General features: G+C 46.1%; 1 protein-coding gene across 9 annotated transcripts in view; it reads right to left on the reverse strand.

The window, feature by feature from the left end:
• The window catches only part of CSNK1G1 (casein kinase 1 gamma 1), a 108,593-nt gene that overhangs the window by 72,785 nt on the left and 15,179 nt on the right, over positions 1-20,629 (reverse strand). For 5 of the 9 annotated variants that reach the window (XM_085071142.1, XM_085071143.1, XM_085071149.1 and 2 more), the window contains one exon: positions 14,914-15,021. The exons of 2 other annotated variants lie outside the window; for them this stretch is intronic. The gene's annotated coding sequence lies outside the window, so the exon portion shown is untranslated. The remainder of the gene's footprint in view (positions 1-14,913; positions 15,022-20,629) is intronic. 2 more of the 9 variants (XM_085071144.1, XM_085071146.1) reach the window with 1 other exon arrangement.

Below are 20,629 nucleotides of genomic sequence, written 5' to 3' on the forward strand. Positions count from 1 at the left end.
CAATAGACCCTGCAGAAGTCCTCTTCTCTGATATCCAGGCAGCATAAACGAGTAGGTTTGGTTTTTTTCCTCTTAAAATACCAGGTTGTTTAACAGCAAAAAGAGGTGCAGATGTCCCTACGCCATCCCCTTCCTTCCAGGCAATGGATCTGAGGAAGGGGCAAAGATGACTTCTAGACAGCCATGTGCATCCATCATCAAGGAATAACCCACAGCACATGGATTCAGGCGCATCCATGGTGGGTGATGGGTGTAGTTTGCAGTTAATGGTATCAAAGTCCTCAACAAGACCACCACAGGAGCTTGGACTCAGGAGCAGCCTTGGATCACTGGCAGCAGCATCACTTTTACAGATTTACGGCCTAATTTAACACAGATGCACCTTAATAATCTACAACTGTTTTATCTGCGCTCTGCCTGGCAAGGAAAAGCAGCCCTGAGGATGAATTGCAGACAGGCTCAAACAGCCTGACAAGACTGGTGAACTTGGCAGCTAAACACAAACACACACCCCCACCCCCCAAACTTTGGTAGTATCCGAACCATGAAGTGCTTTTTTCTGCCTTCAGAAAGGAATGCAAGTATCAAGTTCAGAGCCAAGGCAGCCTTCACAGCACGTGTGGGGTGGGGAAAAGCCACTCACTAGAAGAAAAGTCCTTGGAAAGTTGAGGAGATGGGTCAAAGGAAACTGAAGACACCTGGACAGCAAGGGTAGGTAGAAGCTGCACTACTGGAACCCAGCTTGGGCTAACAGGGAGCCCTGAGGTGCTGAGAGGCTTTTGGCTGTGTTCCAAGGTGAATCCAGCACTCAACAGGTACGTGTTTCCCCTGTGGAAGGACACATTCCTGTCGGTGCATTCTGGTATCCATACAGTCGTAACACAGCAGCAGTGGGATTCTTTGTATCCCAACTTGAGAATGCTCCAAGTCCCCAGGGTCGGCTTGTGGCTACCTGATGGGAACAGGTTATCTCCTCTCTGTCCCATCAATACCCAGAGCACCTCAAAAAGCGGAGGACAGAATAGCAGAATGGTTTCTTTGTTGCCTCAGCTCAAAATGACCAAACGTCTACTAAGTCTCATATCAGCTCCTAAAATGAGCTTCAGACACCACTGGTCAGATTCAGGATCAGCCAGCCAACTGGCGCTCAGCATTTGCTTCTGATGCCTCAGATGACAGGAAAACAGTACTGAGCTGTAAACATGGGTGTAAGGTCTCTCTCAGTGTCCATGTGTCCACTACAGAGTAGCAAAGCCTGGGAGAGAATTCCACTTCCACGCAGCAGGAGTGAAGTTACAAAGGTGCACCAAAAGTAGGTGCCTTCAGAAAGGCATTTTCATGCAAGTACATAATTCAGCGAGAGGATTTGGGCACTGACTGCAAAATGCACCATGAACTGGGCAAGATTCAGCCTGGCTCATGTGTGTCCCACAGGTATGAACAGCAGCCACCAGCCAAAGCTCATGTGGCTGTAAGAGACTGCACATCCGTGTCCTTCTGTGATTCCAGGTATGACTGCACAGTAACTCAAGCAGCTGTTCTCCATCACTACACAGCCTAGACGAAGAGAAGATGAAAAGAGAAGAAAGGAACATGACCAAGAACAGTGGAGGCGGGTGGAAGTCTCAAGTACACTCTGTGCAGCTGAACTTTAAGACCTAGCCAGGTAGGCAAAGCCCAAATGCCCCACAGCAAACGGGGAAGAGGAGAATTCTGCCAAGGCTGCGTCACTTCATCCCACAGACTCTCAAATTGCCCAACAGACTTGAGGTTGCTCATCACTAGAAACTCCTTGTAAGAGCTGGGTAATAAACTGGAAACATGGTGATGTAAGAGATGGTGAGCTGGAACAGCAGCTCCTCTTAAAAAAACAGTAATGGTGATGCCAGCAGGAGGGACATGGAGTGTATTAAGGGAAAACACAAGAAAACCTGATAGTTCATGATTTCATGTACATCTTTTCCTTTTAATGCCTTTACTTCACCTTTTCCTTACGTGAAGATACTGCCTTTTCTGGCAGTTATGCAGAGAGGATCAGACCACACTGTCACTTCATATAATGAGACATTTGGCAGGAATTCAACTGACATCGCCTATATATTTTGTTTGCAACTAAGCCATGTCTTGAAGAGGAAACTATGTACCTGAGACCTACACAGGGAGAGAAATCTGCCCCAGCCTTTAATGGGCTGCTTTTTTGGAGGCGAACAGACAGGGGTGACTGACCACTCACCTGTTTACAAAGGTCAGAGCAAAAGGGAGTTGGGAAGGTGAGAACCACGACCCCTGAGTAATAAATCCTGCTTATTTGGGCTTAATAAAAACAATGCCTCAGCCTAAGCAATCCAATGCTGTTGGCCAGCACCCTGATTCCCTGCCAGCTCTGTTTGGGAGGGAAAGGTTTTTATTGGGATAGATCATGCCCATTAAAAACTGCTAGAGATTGGTATTTAAGGCACTGTTATGCTCAAAGCCTGAAACCTTCTGCAGCAATTTGTCTTCCTGTTACGGGATTATAAAAACACCATGATGGCAACACTGCAGCCCCAAAACAAGCTGTCCCACCCCAAAACCCACCTATCCCACAAGGCAGCATCCTCACAGCACATGAAGAGCCACCTTTTCCTTCCTCTCTGAGATGCAGGACCCCCTAAATTGTCTCAGATCTCCCAGCTGTGTTTCCTAAAAAAGCAGTACAGCTGTCAGAAGAATTTGGACTACCAATGCAATTGAAAGGTGCCAGGAATTACATCCAGACCATGCAAAATACCTGCTGGAGAAGCGCAACTCCCTTGCAGGCAGGCCAGAAGATGTTTAGATCCTGTCTCTTGCCTTTTAAAATTTCATTTATTTTATTTTTCTTTATTTATTTCTAAATGAAGCAAAGGTTGCTCCATTTGCAGGCAGCTGAGCCGCCTCCTCCCCAGTGCAAGGTCCAGTCCTGGTTACTGGTTTCATTCTGCACTGGTGGCTACACCCACATAAACACCATCAGCTCCATAAAAATCTGCACTTCCTCAGCAGGGCAGTTAGGCACTATAATCCCAAGATACACAGTAAGACAGTTGCGTTTGTTCACAGAAAGTAAATGTATGTGCCAAGTTCCTTCCTCAATCTGGCAAGGAAGTGGCCCGTGGCACCCGCCCACAGGGGGAAGCCAAGTAAAAGCCACCAACACTCCAAGAGCAGGCACATGGCTTCAAATAAATTATAATACTTGAAGGTTTGTGCTGTTGATCGGTTGGTTGGTTTTCTGGGTTTTTCTTCCTCATATTTCAAGTTGTCAGCTCCTTAAAAGTCTTTGCACAGTGGATGGGTGTTTTAGCTTCTTCCAAGTGTATTACAAAGTACCATCCCACACCTGTCGTTTTTCCTACCTGTGCTTTCACAGATGCAGCTTCTTTGTAAAATGACCCCAAGATGAGGTCCATGTGTTCCAAGTGGAGCAGCATCAGTAGAGATGGAATCTCTGCACTGGCATTCCTATAAAGGTATCCTGCACACCAGAACACAACTGGGTGGCACATGCAGCACCAGAGATGGCAACAAACACTGTCTGATTTCTCACAGTGACAGTCTGGAGAAGCTTTGGAGATGTCTTCTGCCTGTACCCATCCAGCTTACACATGGGCATCACCAAAGTCATAAAATTTCCCCCCTCAAGCTCATAGTAAAAGAAAAATTTAAATTTTTGAAGGATCAGACTGGTTGAAACATCACCATTTAAATTTTTGAAGGTTGAGACTGGTTGAAACATCACCATTCCTTCCTGGCTCTTCCGAACACAGGCTGACAAACAGGGGTGGTCAGACATCATGTGCCAGGTGATGGACAGTGTGCCCAAGAAGGTGTTAATGCCTACAAGGACATCTGCAATCCCCAAAATCCCCACATACCAAGAAAAATACCATGAAGCTGTGGTAGGGGTGGGTTAGATTGAATATCAGGAAAAAGTTCTTCCCCCAGAGGGTGCTGGGGCACTGAACAGGCTTCCCAGGGAATGGTCACAGCCCCAAGGCTGCCAGAGCTCAAGGAGTGTTTGGACAACTCTCTCAGGGAAAGGGTGGGATTGTTGGGGTGTCTGTGCAGGGCCTGGGGTTGGACTCGATGATCCCTGTGGGTCTCTTCCAACTCAGGATATTCCATGAGCTACGATTTTTCAACCCACAAGCAGTAACTCCAAAGCCATATCCAGCTTCCACAGCACATTTATGTTCATTATTAAGCCTAATATTCAGTAATGCTGCTGTGTTAAGGTCATGACAGTAGATCTAATTCTTGTCAGCCTCTGCCACCAACATTGAAAACACTGATAACCCTTTACGTGCATCTCAGCACTGCCCCAGCACCTGATTCGTATCTGAAAGGTCAATAAAAGGCACTTCAGCAGTGAGTAAACACCTGAGCTCTCTTTCTGAGGTCACCTTGCTGTTTTGGTTACTTCCATTCTGATTTGTGCCAAAGAGCCTCACCACTGGAGCTGCTCAATGCCCTGAAGGAGGATACTGGATTCTCGACCCATAGCACATCCAGTGAGGGTAAGTGCCAGGAACAGGCAGTGCTGACACAAATGCTCAAGCTCCCAGTGCAGCCGATGGAGCAATGTCATCTTAAGGAAGTAGCCTGTAAGCCAGCAGGGAAATAAACTGAAGAGATGGTTCAGTTTTGGAGATGTAATTTTACATAACTTTTCCTGCTTCTCTTCTTTCCCTCGTGTTAAGGACTTTGCACAGTTCACGGCCTGGCTCCTCTGTTTGCTGTAAACTCCAGACATGCCTATATAAAGGGAATACTGTGCCAAAACAAACAAATATTCCACCCACTTGTGGTCCAGCAATCCATTAGGAAGGAAAGGCAAAGCACACACCACTGAAACTATAAATACCCCTTAGTATGGACAGGAGTGAAGGCTTGTGGTTAACAAAAAGAAGGATTTGCTCCATTCCTCAAGGAATTAGACTTACGTCTCAACACTCTTACTTCAAAAGTTTCTAACCCTTTCATATATTCATAGACTGGTTTGGGCTGGAGGAACCTCAATGCTCAGCTTGTTCCACCTCCTGCCATGGACAGGGACACCTTACACTATCCCAGAGTGCTCCAAGCCCTGTCCAGCCTGGCCTTGGACACTTCCAGGAATCCGGGGGTAAGCACAACTTCTCTGGGCAACCTGTGCCAGGGCCTCCCCACCCTCTCAGCCAAGAATCTCTTCCCAAAATCCCATCTAACCCTGCCCTCTAGCAGTGGGAAGCCATTTCCCCTTGTCCTGGCACTGCAGGCACTTGTCCCAAGTCCCTCTCCAGCTCTCCTGGAGCCCCTTTAGGCCCTGGAAGGGCTCCAAGGTCTCCCCGGAGCCTTCTTTTCTCCAGGTGAACACCCTCAGCTCTCCCAATCTTGTCTCCAGAGCAGAGAAGCTCCAGTCCTTGCAGCACCTCTGTGCCCACCCCTGGACTTGCTCCAATAGCTCCACATCCTTTCTGTGCTGAGACTCCAGGTCTGGAGACAGCTCTGCAGGTGGGGTCTCACCTGAGTGGGGCAGAATCTCCCCCTGCCCTGCTGTCCACGCTGGGGAATCAGCCTGGGCACTGGGGTGTTGGGGCTGCCAGGGCTGTCCTCAATCCCTTCTCCATCCAGCCTAGGCTTGCACTTGGGATGGTACCGGCCCAGAGCCAGGACCTTGCACTTAGCCTTGTTGGGCCCCATGAGTTTCCCACAGCCCCACCTCTCCAGATCCCTCTAGATGCCATCCCTTCCCTCCAGCCTACTGACCACAACATAAAGTTGGCATTAATCCCACTTAAAGAATTCAAAGACCTTGAATTTCTCCACGATTATGGTAGAAGACCTATGCACACATATTCCCTCAGTGAGGAAAATAATAAAGTAGCAGCTCAGTTGTGAAGCCTAACACAAAGTAATCCACATGGGAGTGGAGCTGCTCATCCCTGTCGACAGAAAAAGCTTCATAGCTTGGGCCTTATTAGATACTGGATTATCCAAACACTGAAACCACATTTCCTACACCATCTTTGAATTCACTTACTCCAGCAGCAGAAGCTATAGGAAGTGCGTGTGGCTCCATGAAACTGTATTTCCCACCCATGAATGACTTCAAAATTAGTGACACTGCAGAGAGAAGACCAAAGTTTCCTCAAGAATCAAAACTGTGATATAAAAACAGTTTGGTGTGGATAGATTAGAAAACACCTTATGGACTCCCTGGATTAGCACCAAGAGAAACCAAAGCCAATTACCACCAGGAGAAACCAAAGCCAATGCCCTGCAAAGAAACAGTGAACAAGGAGAGATGACCAGAAGAAGTCTCTGGAGCTGGAGGAGAAACCTGTTTATTCTACCTCTCACATTTATCTGGACTTCAGAGTTAAATTTATCTTTTAAAATGAAGCAGAGATACCACAGAGGTACTCCCAGAGATCTGTAGAACCAGGCATATCGTGATGGTAACATTCCTCTGTCCTGCACTGCACAGCCATGGAGTAATCACAACTGGCACATTGCTTCACATTGAGCTTCAGCACTTATTTTACAGGCACCAACCTCACTGAGCATGACAAAACACCTTTTTCCACTCTATTAGTTTTAATACCATTATTTAAAACAATAAGTGGGGGTTTGTCCCATGCAGGACTTGCCTCCAAACAACAGGAGAAGTCAGAGATGCTCGGACCAAGCCTCTGTCCTCTGACAGGCACCAACCTCCTGTCCAAATCGTCCCCCACCACCAACTGTTCACTTAAATACAGGCTGAGCTCTAAGAATCCTTTGCTGGAACCCTGCCTCCCTCAACTACAGATCCCCCTTAGGTGCTACCTTAAACTGTATTTCCAAGATGAATTACTCCATTACAGCACCTGTTCCCTTTCCCATGCCAATACTACGACCTTGAGAAAGCTGGAAAAACAAGCCAAATTCTTCTGCCTACAAGGCAGTTCTTGAACAAGGAAAGACAGCACCTCTGATTGCATCTCTAGACAACATCCCACTACTTCAGGCACTTTTTCAAACATCATCTTTTGTGGTTTGAAACCCAAAAATGGCTCTGTGCTCAGCCACAAAATACCTTTTTGAATGCGGAAGAAAATTCAGGCTATGCCTAGCTGAGTTTTCTCAGTCAGATCATAAAAACAGGCAGGTGGCACAAGGGCATTTCAGATTTTTCAGGAGAAACTGATGCCATGAGAGTGCAGGTGTGAAGCACCACCCAGCCAAGCTGCTGGGAGCGCTGGAAGCACACAGCAATGCTCCGTGTAGGAGTGAAGGACTTGACAACCATCTCAGGGCTTGTGAGAACGTCAATGCAATGGTGCTGGACTGGTTCTCACCACCTGACTGAACTCATCCTGCTCTGGCTGAATTCGTGCAGCTTCCTGTCCCTGCAGCTCATGGAATGGTGCCCTGCAGCTTGGGCCATGCAACGTAGCTCATCCCTTCTAGAGCCTCTGACCTTCAGAGCTTATTTGAGGTCAACCACCATCCTTGTTCACAGGAGCAGCTCCATGTCCCCAAAGACGGCATCCCAAGAAAAAGCAAAACTTGATACAATTCACCATGGCCAACTTAGACATCTACATCAGAAAGGTCTTTTTAACCCATTTTCCATTTCCATTGCTGGGCGAGAGAACAAGAACCGGAATAATACTGTTTTGTCACAGAAACTGTCCAAATCTGATTCTCATTCACCTGGAGAAGAAATTTTAGGTGAGAAGGAAACTGAGAGCTATCTGCCACCTGCTACAGGAAATGTCTAATATTAGACCTCCCAACACCTGAAGGCAACATTAAAATGGAAAATAAACCCTTGACCGTGCCAGTCTGGCCATCATCCCTCTCAGGATGCATCACAGGACAAGGTGAAGCTGCACATGGAAAAGGAAACAACCTACCTAAATTATAATTAACCCCTTGTTTGCGATGGATCATTGCTTGACCACATCTATGAAGTACCAGTCTGATGTCCCCAGGGAACCTGGCTTCATTACCTGCACACTCTGAAGTGATTTACAGCCCTGCAAACCTCTGCTTCTGCTTGAGGAAGAGAAGATGACAACAACCATGTATTTGCCTGTAGAAATCACATCATCTGCCAGCTGGCCAGGAAGGAGGCCAGATAGTCTGGGTCTGCAGCTGATCTCTTCCACAGGCCATGCATGCAAGTGCTACACAGCATAATCTGGGACCTCTCACACCAGAGGACTTCAGACAGGAAACAGGAAATGCTATTTCAGGAGCCAGCTCTTCTGGTGTCCCCTGAAATGCCACCAGATACAGGTGATGATGCCCAAGTATCCTCTGACATCTCTTACACATATGCATGCTGAGAAAATGAAAGGATTATTATGATTTTACAGTCTTTTCCAGGGATTATTCCCTGTATTACTGTGGTAGGTACATCTTTGCAGTGGGGTTTGGTTGTTCTAAGGAAATCGTACTGTATGACAATTTTCTCAATTCATGTACATATATAAAAAACAGCTTATACCTGATCTAGGAGGTGACCAGACACAAAATTTAGCAATTAAGCTTTAGTTTTGCTGGTAGTGGGTTTTTTTCCCAGGAAAGCCATCAGTGAGACCAAGCCTCCAGCACGGCTCAAAGCCAGCCTTCCCAGTTCTGTTTACAACTGCACAACCACAGAGTTTGGGTGTGAGACAAAGCTCCACACATACAGCACTCCACAGACTCATGGAATCATGGAATGGTTTGGGTGCAAAGGATCCTTACAGCTCGTATCGTTCCAACCCCCTGCCACAGACAGGGACGCCACTCACTATGTCAGGTCCCTTCTAGATTTGATCTTAGTCTCTCAGACACACAGATGTTTCATACTCAAACATCTGCAAGTGCTGAAGCACAGGTTGAGGTAATGAGAAAAACCTCCAAATCCTTAGAATTGAAACAATTAAGCATTAAACTCCAGATTCCTCATGACCCAAAGGAAGTGAGCAGCAAGGAAACCTTCCCAGATAAAAATCAGTTTATTTTAGCAACATCTTCTATCCCCTTTACAAGCGCTTCCCAGCAGCTGCCTTCAGGTGAACCCTCAAATGACCACACAGCTTCCCACCAGCCTGAAATGCTGCTTCCACAGCACAGAGTAGCTCAGGCTCCTCTAGCCCATTCCAGGCATGTAACAGACCATGAGCAGAGCATTAGTAGTTGAGAAGCCAGGCTGAGACAAGCTAAAAATTGAAATTAGGCAAAGACAAGGCAACTCCAGTCCAGTGGAGCCTCTGAGCACAGGCAGCTGTGGGTCAGGGTCACACCTCCCACACTGCCATAGGGGACAGGGTGGCTTCATGAGCAGTGACAGCCCCACACTGGCACAGCCACAATGAGGAAGGACAGAGTGGGAGGCAAATCCAGGCTTTAGGTGTCTGACTGGGGCTGAGGGAATGACAGGATGAGAGGACATGGCCTCAAGCTGTGCCAGGGGAGGTTCAAGCTGGACATCAAGACAAATTCCTTCACAGAAGGAGTTGTAAGGTATTGCAACAGGCTGACCAGGGAGATGGTGGAGTCACCATCCCCTGAAGGTGTTTGAGAAATGACTGAAGTGCTCTGTTCTAGTTGAAAAGGTGGCAATTGGTCAAAAGTTGGACTTCACCTTAAAGGTCTTTTCCTACCTAAATAATTCTGTTATTCTGGGAGAAGGTAATTCCTGAGCAGACCCCAGGTTACCAAACAGGTATACCTGGTATGCACACATCAGACGTGTATCCCAACTAACATCCAGCTACCCCAAAAGGCACCTTCCTGTTCCTCTGTCCATCAAACACCCTCAAGTCTCTCCTTTTCAACAGCTCTGGCACTCATTTGACCTCTCACTGAGTCAACTCCAGGAATGCAGGGCTGGCAGCGCTGGATTGGGTTAGAAGGACCTTAAAGCTCACCCAGTTCCACCCCCATGCCATGGGTAGGGACACCTTCCACTATCCAAGGGTGCTCCAAGCCCTGTCCAACCCGGCCTGGAATACTTCCAGGGATGGAGCAGCCACAGCTGCTCTGGGCAACCTGTGTCAGGGCCTCACCATCCTACTGAGCGATTAAAAGAAGGCTCAGAAGCAGCACAAGGAAAGGCACAGGTAGATACCACCATCTTTCCCACTAGGAGCAGGTTGTCACACACTGTTTCTCCATTAACTGGATAGAGAAAGAACTTGGGGACAATTGGACATTTATGATTCTTCTAACACCCCACAATAAACACACAAACTTAAGGAGTTCTGCTTCCCCTGCCTTTTGGTAACTTTCAGTAGCTCTGTATAACAATGCCAGAACATAAAGGCTCTCATTTGTGTTATGCTGAACGCATTAGTTATGTTAAGCAGCAACAGCCTTCCTCAAACTGCAGCGACATCTTCCATCCTCACAAGTTTCTGGAACACTGGGATGTAGCACAGCCTCCCTCCACCATCCCACCAGGAGAAACCAGGACAGGAAACGCTGAATTTCAAAATTGGCAGAAGCAGCATAAGGGAAAGGAGTTCAAGATGCTACTTTGAGTACCAGTTGCACATCTTTCTACAAGAAAAGGACATTCAAGTTACCTCTGGTTTAAGTGATACCAAAATTTTGTGGCAGACACCTAGAACTTCTGAAAAATCACCAAAACATGTCTAACACGTACCAAAATCCCTAATTTTGAAGACTGGAGCACCTACACTGTGTCCTGAAGCATTTCCAGCACTGGAAAACTCTTATTTCCAGCAGAAGCATCTTTAGCCTAAACTAGGAGATTCTTTGACCTCCAAAAGCTTGAAAATATCTGTGGAGCTGAACTTCTCAACCCGCTCCTTACTTCTCAGGTTCAGAGCAGTCACCAGTACCCCCCAGTTCCAGACCAGTAAATTTCCTCCTGAAGATCATCTATCCAGTGCACACCTCCGTGTCCAAACTGCAAGAGAAGAAGCACAGTGGGAGCAAGATATCCTTGTAGGGGAGGGTAATGGCACAGCTCTGCTTTGATTTACATCTCTGCAACCTCTGCAGACCTGGACAAGAAAACAACAGACCCAAAAATCCAGGCTGCAGATCATTCATCCCCAGCAAAGAATCCCTGTGCAATCTTCTCCCACACAAAGGGGTCCTGGACGGACAGGACAAACACCCAGAAGGGGGGTGTTTCAGAGACAAGAGCTGCTGGAGTGACCCCCAAACCAGGACCACTCACCCCATGTTCCCCAGTAAAACACTGGGTCACTCTCTTCCCCCAGCTGGAAAACTGAAGCAGGAGTTGGTTTCCCCTGGAACTATGAAATAGAGAAATATGAAACAGTCTAGCAAAGCACAGGGATGATCGTAGAAGACCTACAGACAGCAGGATTCCCATCTGCATATCCATGGTGGCATATGCACCAAATAGAATGAATCCATACAGTGCTAATTGCCCAAGTAACACTAATTGTTTTAAGACAGCTTGATCCCATCCCCCCACTCCCAACACCACATTTATGGAAACACTAAAAACGATGGAAAAGGCCTCATAGCGCACCACAAAAATCAGGATCCATCGCTGCTGGAATCAAACTGCAAGGCTTGCAATGGGATTTTAGCAAGGAAATGGAAATCATGCTGACATACAATTGTTCCGCCCCCCTGGTCGCCTTCACACATTTCTCACAGGTCAATTTTAAAGAATTAAGTCTTGTTCAGTGAAACATCTGGTGGCTGTTGCTAGAGGAAACCAACTATCTGCAACATTTGAACAAAAATAATGAGTTACATAAAAGCCAGACTGCATAAGCAAGGACAAGTGTTTTGCCAGTCTGTGAATATCAAAACATTACACGAAACCTCACATTTAATTTTTGGGTTAGAATACAACAAGGTGAACTCATACACATTACAAAATCCACAAAGATTTGAGTTTTCTCTAAGTTTATGAGGATATAATCATGCTGTATTGGAATTAACTTTGTAGCTAGCGACTGTCCTGAAGATTTTCTGCAAACAGCACAGACAGATGAATTACAGCTTAAAAATGGACCAGTTCAGCTCTAGGCACTTTCAGACTTAGTTCAAGTCAGGACAAGTTCAAGAGTTAGAGAAGAAGGTTTTGGTCTTTAACTATTTGAGTAAGGAGCTCTCCCATGCCTAACGGAAGAGTATTTTCCCTTAATGCTACAGATCACATTTTCCTCAGGGTTTTTCAGTGTCTGGAGACCAACACTCACAAGCTGAGGCTGCACTGGGCTGAACAGGAGGAGGGATTTTGTGGGAGAAGTTGAGAGGAGCTCTAATGTATCACCATTCATGTCCCCAAGACCAACCAGGAGCCTTCAGGATTTGAGATCTTTGATGGGAGCTCTCCAGCTCCCCAGGTTCCACAACTGGAGGGGCAGCCTTCCCAAAAACATCTCCAGCAGGCAGATCTAATATACTGGAATTGCACATGATGTACCTTTCTACAAATAGATATTGCTGTTCTTTGAGGAGAGCTTCAGCACTTAAATAATCCAGAAGCCTGATGGATGACTAATACAACTAGAAAGCTCCACGTAGAGAAAGAAATTTTGGCTTCCACACATCACCAGGGCAGCTCTCAGGATGCAATCTGGGAACAGAGGAGGCACCTATGGCCCTCACTGCCCTCTCTCTGGTTTTGGACATTGGCTTGAGGCTGCAGCTGCTGTTGCTCTTGTTCATTTATGCCATCCAGGGAAAAAAAATTTGCTCCTAAGGCCAAATTCCTCAAGCTGGACATGGCTGACCAAGCACACTGAGGTCACCACAGCAGTGCCAAGAGCCAGCTCCTCACTCACAGGGATAACACCTGGCTCTGCAGCACAAATGCAGGTGGGAAGCACCTGGCACTGGTTTCACTGGAGCTGGGAAGAAGTCAGGCCAGTGCACCTTGGGGATCCTGAGGCAGGGAACATGCAGTTGAGGACATACACAGACAAGTAATGACAGGCAAGTAATGGCTCCTGGCTCACAGGAGCACCTGTAAAAGTCATGGAAAACTTAATATTCTTTAAATATTAAATTAAAATATACAAAAAGATAAAAGGAGGCAGGAACAGGAAACAAGCTTCACCCAACTGCAAAAGCATGCTACAAACCCAAAGCTCATGGAAATAGGTTTATCTGAGTCAAAAAAACTTCCCAAAATCCTAGTCATCTTAAAGGCAGGATACAGAAAAACAAGCCCGTGACTTCAGTCCCAGAAGAAGCCCTCCACAACATCACAACAGCAAAGCTTTGGACTGCAGGGGCTCCTCTTTGAGGAAAAAAATAATGTGAAACAAGGCCCAGGCAGATGACACAGCCTCTGCTGGGCTTATAGAAGATATTAAAGCACTGTACTGCACCAGCCTGAATTGCTCAAGCAAAAGACTTTTCAACAATTAATGACACTCCTACTACTGTCACCAAAAATAGACAAATTGGTTTTAGAGAATGAAGCTGCAAAAATAATTTGAGATACAATATCAAGCAGAAGTGGAACCAGATTTCCCCTCCAGGCTGGAAGCTGCTGAGTGGATGAAACTGTGGTCCATTCATTGTCTCCCCATCCCCCACCTGAAATTACCAAAAGGCAAGAGGTCATGAAACTTTCTAGAGAGAAAATTCTAAATGGAAATCATAATTTTAAAAGATCTTTTTCGTCATGTCACTTTGGCCAAAAATAGAAACAACATTCCCAAAGGGTGCTGCACAATTATGGCCCTAAACAAAACACCCCAATGACTTAATCAGGATCATTTAGTCTGCACAAAAAAAAATAGTTTATCACTATATAAGTGCTTTTTCAGAAGTCCAGAAAGGGAACTTGCACTCCTTGAAGGTCGACAAACCGGAACACTCGCTGGTTTATTCACATGAAATCAAGGGGTCTATCCCCACTGGAATCAGTCTCATCTAAAAATACTATTCCTTTTGATCTCTGGTGAGGAAAACTTTCCCAACAACTTCAGTTTTGAGTTTTCTGCTCATTCCATAGGTCAGCTGTTATAGAATAGGCAACCTGGCCCTTATTTTATTTGTCACACAAATGCTTATACACAGAACATATCAACTCTCCTCTCAGTTCACTACAAAAGACTCCAGACTCTCCCTGCCTTTAATCCTGCCTAATTTTCTTGTTGGAACTATTCATCGCTGGAAAGCAGCACTGCAGCTACCTACTTCTCAGCTCTACATGTGTCTTTCTAAAAATAAAGCCAGGGAAAGGAAATCAGGTATGTAAGTTCTCAGATAAGTTACTTCAGATGAAAAATGCTGACAAAACTGAGAGGAAAAAAAAATCAAAATGGAAATAAGGAATAGGAATTGAACAACTTGCATTTTGGTCACTAAGCATCCTTCCGCAGGCTCGGCAAATATTTCACTGATAATCCAGGTAAAATACTACAGTTTTAGTGTCTTGCCTTATATAGAGAATCAAAGAATCACAGAACGGGTTGGGTTGGAAGGGACCTTAAAGCTCAGCTTGTTCCACCCCCTGCCACAAGCAGGGACACCTTCCACTATCCCAGGTTGCTCCAAGCCCTGTCCAACCTGGCCTGGAACACTTCCAGGGATCCAGGGCCAGCCACAGCTTCTCTGGGCAATCCTATGCCAGGGCCTCATCACATTCACAGGGTACAACTTCTTCCTTGTATTTAAGCTAAATTTCCCCTTTGTCAGTTTGAAGTCACTTCCCCTTGTCCTGTCACTATAGTTCTGGATGAACAGCCCCTCTCCGGCTTCTCTGTAACCCCTTCAGATCCTGAAAGGTGCTGTGAGTTGCCCACGCAACCTTCCCTTCTCCAGGCTGAACAGCCTCAGTTGTCCCAATTTCCACAGAGGAGGTGCCTCTTATAAAATACAGGTGAGTTTGGGTTTTTTAGGAAGGAATATTTGACCTCCAAGCTAAGACACTCCAGAGTATCAAAGGCACATGATACTCACCACACCATGTGTAACTCACTTCTTAGGCTCGTTATCCAAAATCACAGGGCACTGAGTGCCAGGGCACAGGAGCAGCAGAGCAGCCAGGCACTCATATCTGTACTGAACCTGGCAAGGTAGAAAGCACATTTTAGGAAGTCTCCATGCAACAGTTCACACCAGTGACTTCCAATCTTACTGTATTCTGCTTAAAAACAAAAAAGGTATTGTTTGGTTTCAGCTGGATATGGCAGCTTCCAAGTACGGGGGGAGGAAACAGAGCCAAATGCCACTGCTCACAGGAAAATCATTCTCCTTACCCCATATCAGGGCAAACTCATAGCTTTCCATGCATCAAATAGTGTGAACTTTAGTTCAGAAGACAGTGTTTTCTTAAAAAATAGATGCTTCTGCCTCTTCAGTAATTTGAGGTTTTGTTTTTGGTAAATGGTGTTTCCCCACCTTGGGAGACAGGTTCGCAAACCTGAACTCCCTTGACACAGCATCCCTGGGCTGGCTCCATCTCCTGCTGTGCTCTAAGCACTTTGGTCAGAAGGAAGCAAAAGGGGGCTTTTGTTTGTGACTTTTTCTCCTTAAAAAACACCCTCCAGAGCACAGGGCCCAAACAGCAATTTCGGAGGGTGAGTGCACTGTAACAGGGGTGTGGAAGTCAAACCCAAATGAAACTATTTCTGGGTAACTCTGCCCAGAGCAACCAGAGACAGCCCGTTGTTCTGCACTCAAAACTTGGGCGTGTAATGTCCTTTGCAAGAAAACACAAGGATAGTTCTAACAAAACCAAAAATTTTAAAAAGCAACTTAAAGTTCTGAGAAGCTCTGACTGTCACCTAAAGAAGGTTCTCCTGAAACAGCATGGGAGACTCTATTACACAGGCTACAAGCAACTGGCTCCCCAACAGGCATTCCAAGCTAAGTTAGGACTTCATCCTTATCTTTCCAACCCTTACAGCAAGGTAGAGGTCCATATTAATAACTTAAACCAGACAGCTTTTTTTCTTTTTCCAACATGAAATGCAAGACAGACCGAAGCCACTGTGGCTGTGGTGCTGAGTGACACCACTTTGACCAAAGCAGGTGAGAATTTGGTGTCCACCTCTGCCCGGTCCTTTCAGGAACTTGTGGTCAGTCCAGTCCTAGTCACATCTGTGACCTTCAGATGTTGTTCATGGCTTCCGTCCTCAAGAAACCTGGAGGATTGCTCAGTGGTGTTGTAGCCGACTTCAAAAGTTCCCACAAGCTCCCAACAGCTATCATTAATTAATCCTCCTCTACAATTACCCAGCATCAGCTCCAGAATGAAGCCAACCACCGGCATGAGGAACACACACCACCACTCCAGCGTACAAGCAGTGACACCTATTCCTCTCAAATGAAAAGGCATTAGGGAGCTGAATGTAGCCCTCAATATTAAGTTTATTGTGAAGCATTTAAGGCCAACTTTTGTTCTAGTCGACATTAAAGTCATTCCAAGATATTTGACCGGGTCAGAGGCTGCAGCAAGGAAGAACCAGCCAAACTTGTACCAAACCAAGAAAGGGAAAACACAAGCACCTATTCACAGGAAAAGAGGGATTGTATTAGTGACTTTATCTAGTCACCTGTCATCCACTCCTGGGCAAAGAACTGGTGCATCCCATTAACTTGACAGTCCACATATTTAAATGCTGAACATCCTTCCAGCACTGCTCTCTTGCCACTTGAAACATGTCCCACATAAACTTAAGAAAGAAAACTGAAAGCAGTGCATAAGAATTCCAAATGGGGTTAACTGGCCAGAAATATACACAGTTTCCTTACACTGATCCCAACATTCAGTGGTGACTCCAAACAAGGAAGCAAAACAGAAGACTCTAAAACATGCTCCATGGTACAATGATTCACTTAGGAATAAAGGTAGATAAATCATCTCATGCCATCCTAAGTTTCAGGTTTGGACCAGAGGTTAGGCATTATTCATGTTCTGCTTGCAGAACAAGACGACTGTCACGTTACAGAGTATCAAAGTAAAATCCCCATGCTGGCCAGGTTCTGCCATTTCCTACTGGCAAGGCCAAGTGACAAAATCCATCCCCACCTCATTCAAGGCCTTTTCTAACAGAGCTTTTGACTTCAAGTACAGCAAACACAACTCCCACGTTCACATAGACGGGACTCCAGCATCTCGGGAGAACTTGAGGTTCAAAACACAGACCTTGGTCTCCCATCCTTTCCCTGGCCATGTACCCAGAAATCCTGTCCATGTTAAACGTGGCTGGGAAAGCATGAACCATGTTTAGCTGCAAACATGGCATGGAACAGAAAGGCACTTCTGTGGCTAGCACAGGTTTTTCCCATGAGAAATTTTCTTGTGTTTTATAAATAAAGATAAAGGTTGGATGTTGTTGGAACAGTGTCCCAGAACTTGGGCAGTGCAGGCCTGGCCAATCAGGCCTGGGGGAAGGCTTCTGACTGACCAATCTGGGTAACTTTTGAGAACTCTATATATGTGATGAAATCAAAACAATAAAGGTCATTCCTTCTTGCCACTGAGAACTGATGCATTCATTACTCTGCTAGCTGCTCAACAGCGACACACTTCTGGCAGCACCAGAAAGCAATGGCTAGCAAGTGAGAATATGTAGACAGCCTGCCTGGAGCACCAGTTCATCATGGTAATGAGCTCCAGCCTCTCCTTTTCCATCCAGCCTCACTGCCCAAAAGCTGAGGTTATGGAGAGTCCAGGGAGCACGTCCCTGGGTGAAGGGAAGACTAAGGCAGAATGAAGAATGACAATGAAAGAGGAAGTACAAAACTATGAATAGCAAGAATGATCTTTTCTAGCTCTTGACAAATATTTTTTTTGAGCTTAATTAGCACCTCCGGACACTGAGTCCATTTCCTGTGCACATCCTGGCATGGACCACTCCAGCATGGCCTTAGGCCTAGAGACACACACCAGGAGCTGAACAGGCCTTGACACTGTACCACCATGCAGGAATCATGCAGGATCCTTCCGTGAGGATGCTCTGCTTTGTACCAAGCACTTCAGCAAGAAGAGTTACTTATTTTCTGGAGTGCCAAAGGCAGGAGGACATGAAGCATTCAGGAGTGTGGAGCTGGGCACAGGTCTCATACACCCGTATTCAGGACAAGCCTCTCTGCATCAGTCAACAGAACCACAGCAAAGCTGTCTCTTCCCAGTACGCAGCCAACAAGTAGCATATTAACTGGCCCTCAAAGGCCACTTTAGCAAGACATCCTTTACTCTTATAAGGGAAGTGAGGCACTGGAACAGAGAAGCTGTGGACTTTCCACCCCTGGAAGTATTCAAGACTAGGCTGGACAGGGCACTGGTCTAGTGGAAGGCGTGCCTGCCCCTGGCAGGGGTTGGAACAAGATGAGCTTTGAGGTCCCTTCCAACCTAAACCATTATCTGAGTATCACAGAATCTCAGAAACACCATTATACTGGCTGGAGAAGCCCCACAGACCCCCAAACCTCTTTGAGCTGTCAATCTGAGAGAACAAGGCACTACAGCTTTAAACCTTGCTAGATATTTTCCCTATTACTTTTCAAAGCAAGGAGCAGATGAGAAGCTTGTTTCAGTTTCAGAGTAAAGACAAATGGCCTTGGAGGCATTGTCTGAAAAGCTGGTATTTGCTACCCAGAGTACACAACCAGGTCTTTCATCTCCTACAGGGGCCGGGGAAACATGTGCCAGCTTGAACCGGGAGGTGTGACTTCTGTGGTGCAGTGCTTCCAAGGTGGGGGTACAGCACAGCCACTTTCTGGCTCCCCAAGGAGGACGTGGCTTCTGCCACAGCAGGGAAGGCGACACTACAAATCCACTCCTCCGCGGTTCTCTTGGGAAGCTGGTACACTGACAGTTTTTGGATCTTTTGTACTTCAGCTCATTACTATTTTATTACCAGTTAGCAGCACAAAACTCTGGATAACACTATAAAAAAGCTTTTCAACTTTAGGCTTGAGGTGTTTGTACTCTTCCCAAATTAAAGCACAAGAACAGTATTAAAATTCCAACCTAATGGACACTGCCCTAATCCAAAGTGTTCATACTATCTAGCACAGCAGAAAAGGTACAATGGCTCTCACCAAGATGGAATGCAACCTCAAGAGCCAACAGGATGCTCCAGCACTTGTGTTGAGCTCAGACAATGAGAACTTGGCTCAGCAGTGCCTAGGATGTGCAATTCTCTGAAAATAGGATGTGTAACTCTCCAGAAATTATTGACTTATCTGAAAAGCAACCCGTCAGTCCTGGACCACTGGAAGTTCACATGAGCAGACTCTCAACCAAAGCATTCCACACCCATATGTAAAAATATAAGATCCCTTCAGACCATTTCTGGTGTGAGGTAAAGCCTCTTCAGGGCACCTCAACTCTGCCAGACAGCTTTGGCGTAAACCTTTAAACATATGAATCTGAAACTGTGTCAGGGGAGAGTTAAGTTGGATATCAGGAAAAGGCTCATCCCCCACAGGGTGATGGTGCGCTGAACAAGCTTGCCAGGGAATGGTCATGGCTCCAAGGCCACCCCAGCTCAAGGAGTGTTGGGACAATGCTCTCAGGCATAGGGTAGGATTGTTGGGATGTCCTGTGCAGGGCCAGGAGCAGGATTTGATGATCCAGTTCAGAGGTGAAACACCTCAAGTTGCCTCCTCCAAGAGTCAAAGAGGTGAACCAAACATTAGGGCACATCTAGCTTGACCTCCAGTTTGGAACAGCAGCAGTGCACAGATTTTTGGGAAGGGAAGGATGGAATAAGAATATTAAACTTCTCCCTGCATTTTTCCACTTCCTGTGGTTTGTATTTCTGGGCCTCCCCAAGTCAGTTTGGGCATCTGGGTGTTCTGAGCATGATTGCTGGGATTGTCCTGTGCAAGACCAGGAGCTGGATTTTGCTGATCTTTGTGCATCCCTTCCAACTCAGGCCATTCTACAATTCTTTGAAGAACACTCAGTGCAATCTCTTCATGAGCATGTCCAGTTCTTCTCCAGAGTCACACAAACTTTTTGTAACCGCAACAGTGCCTGGCTGCCTGAACAACATCTGAATCCACCTCCTGTCTGCTCCATTTGATCCTCTCTGAAACTCACAGCAGCAGGAGTGGACTGTCCTCCCACATGCACCACTGATGGTTTCATGACCTGACTTACTCCCCTGCTGACCCTTTAAAGTCAGACAGGTGCAAATAACCACTTCTTGGCAGAAGGGGAAGAGTGAGACACGAACTTTGACTGCACAAGAATCAATAAGCAGCATTTTGCTGTGTATAAATCAGTGGCATTATCTGCTGATTATCAATAGATATCAAAACCAGCAGAGCAGCAGTGAAGCAAAAAGGACTGCAATGACACATTAAGGCTGTCTGCCCTCAAAACATGGAAAATAGTCAAAAGGGGAAAAGTCATACCTTTTTGAGAGGATTTGGCTGCCTTTTTGCCAAAACCAAACACATTCAATGCCTGAGGAAGAGCTGGACAGAAAGATGAATGCCTTCATGACTGCACTTGAAGCAAATCTCCCGCTTGGACTCAGTAATTTGCAAATTCCCCCCTGAATACACCCCAAAGCCGATATCTACGTTCATTCTGCTCAGCTGGAGAAAAGAGTCAGCCTTTATCCCACACTGTACTTAGGCACTGCTCAGAACAGCCTTTTTCAGCTTACACCAAGGTAAAAAAATAAAACTGCACAAACCTGTGACTTACAAA

Source organism: Lichenostomus cassidix, chromosome 10 (genome assembly GCF_008360975.1).
Source record: "Lichenostomus cassidix isolate B80296 chromosome 10, HeHo_3.0, whole genome shotgun sequence".
Lineage (NCBI taxonomy): Eukaryota > Metazoa > Chordata > Aves > Passeriformes > Meliphagidae > Lichenostomus > Lichenostomus cassidix.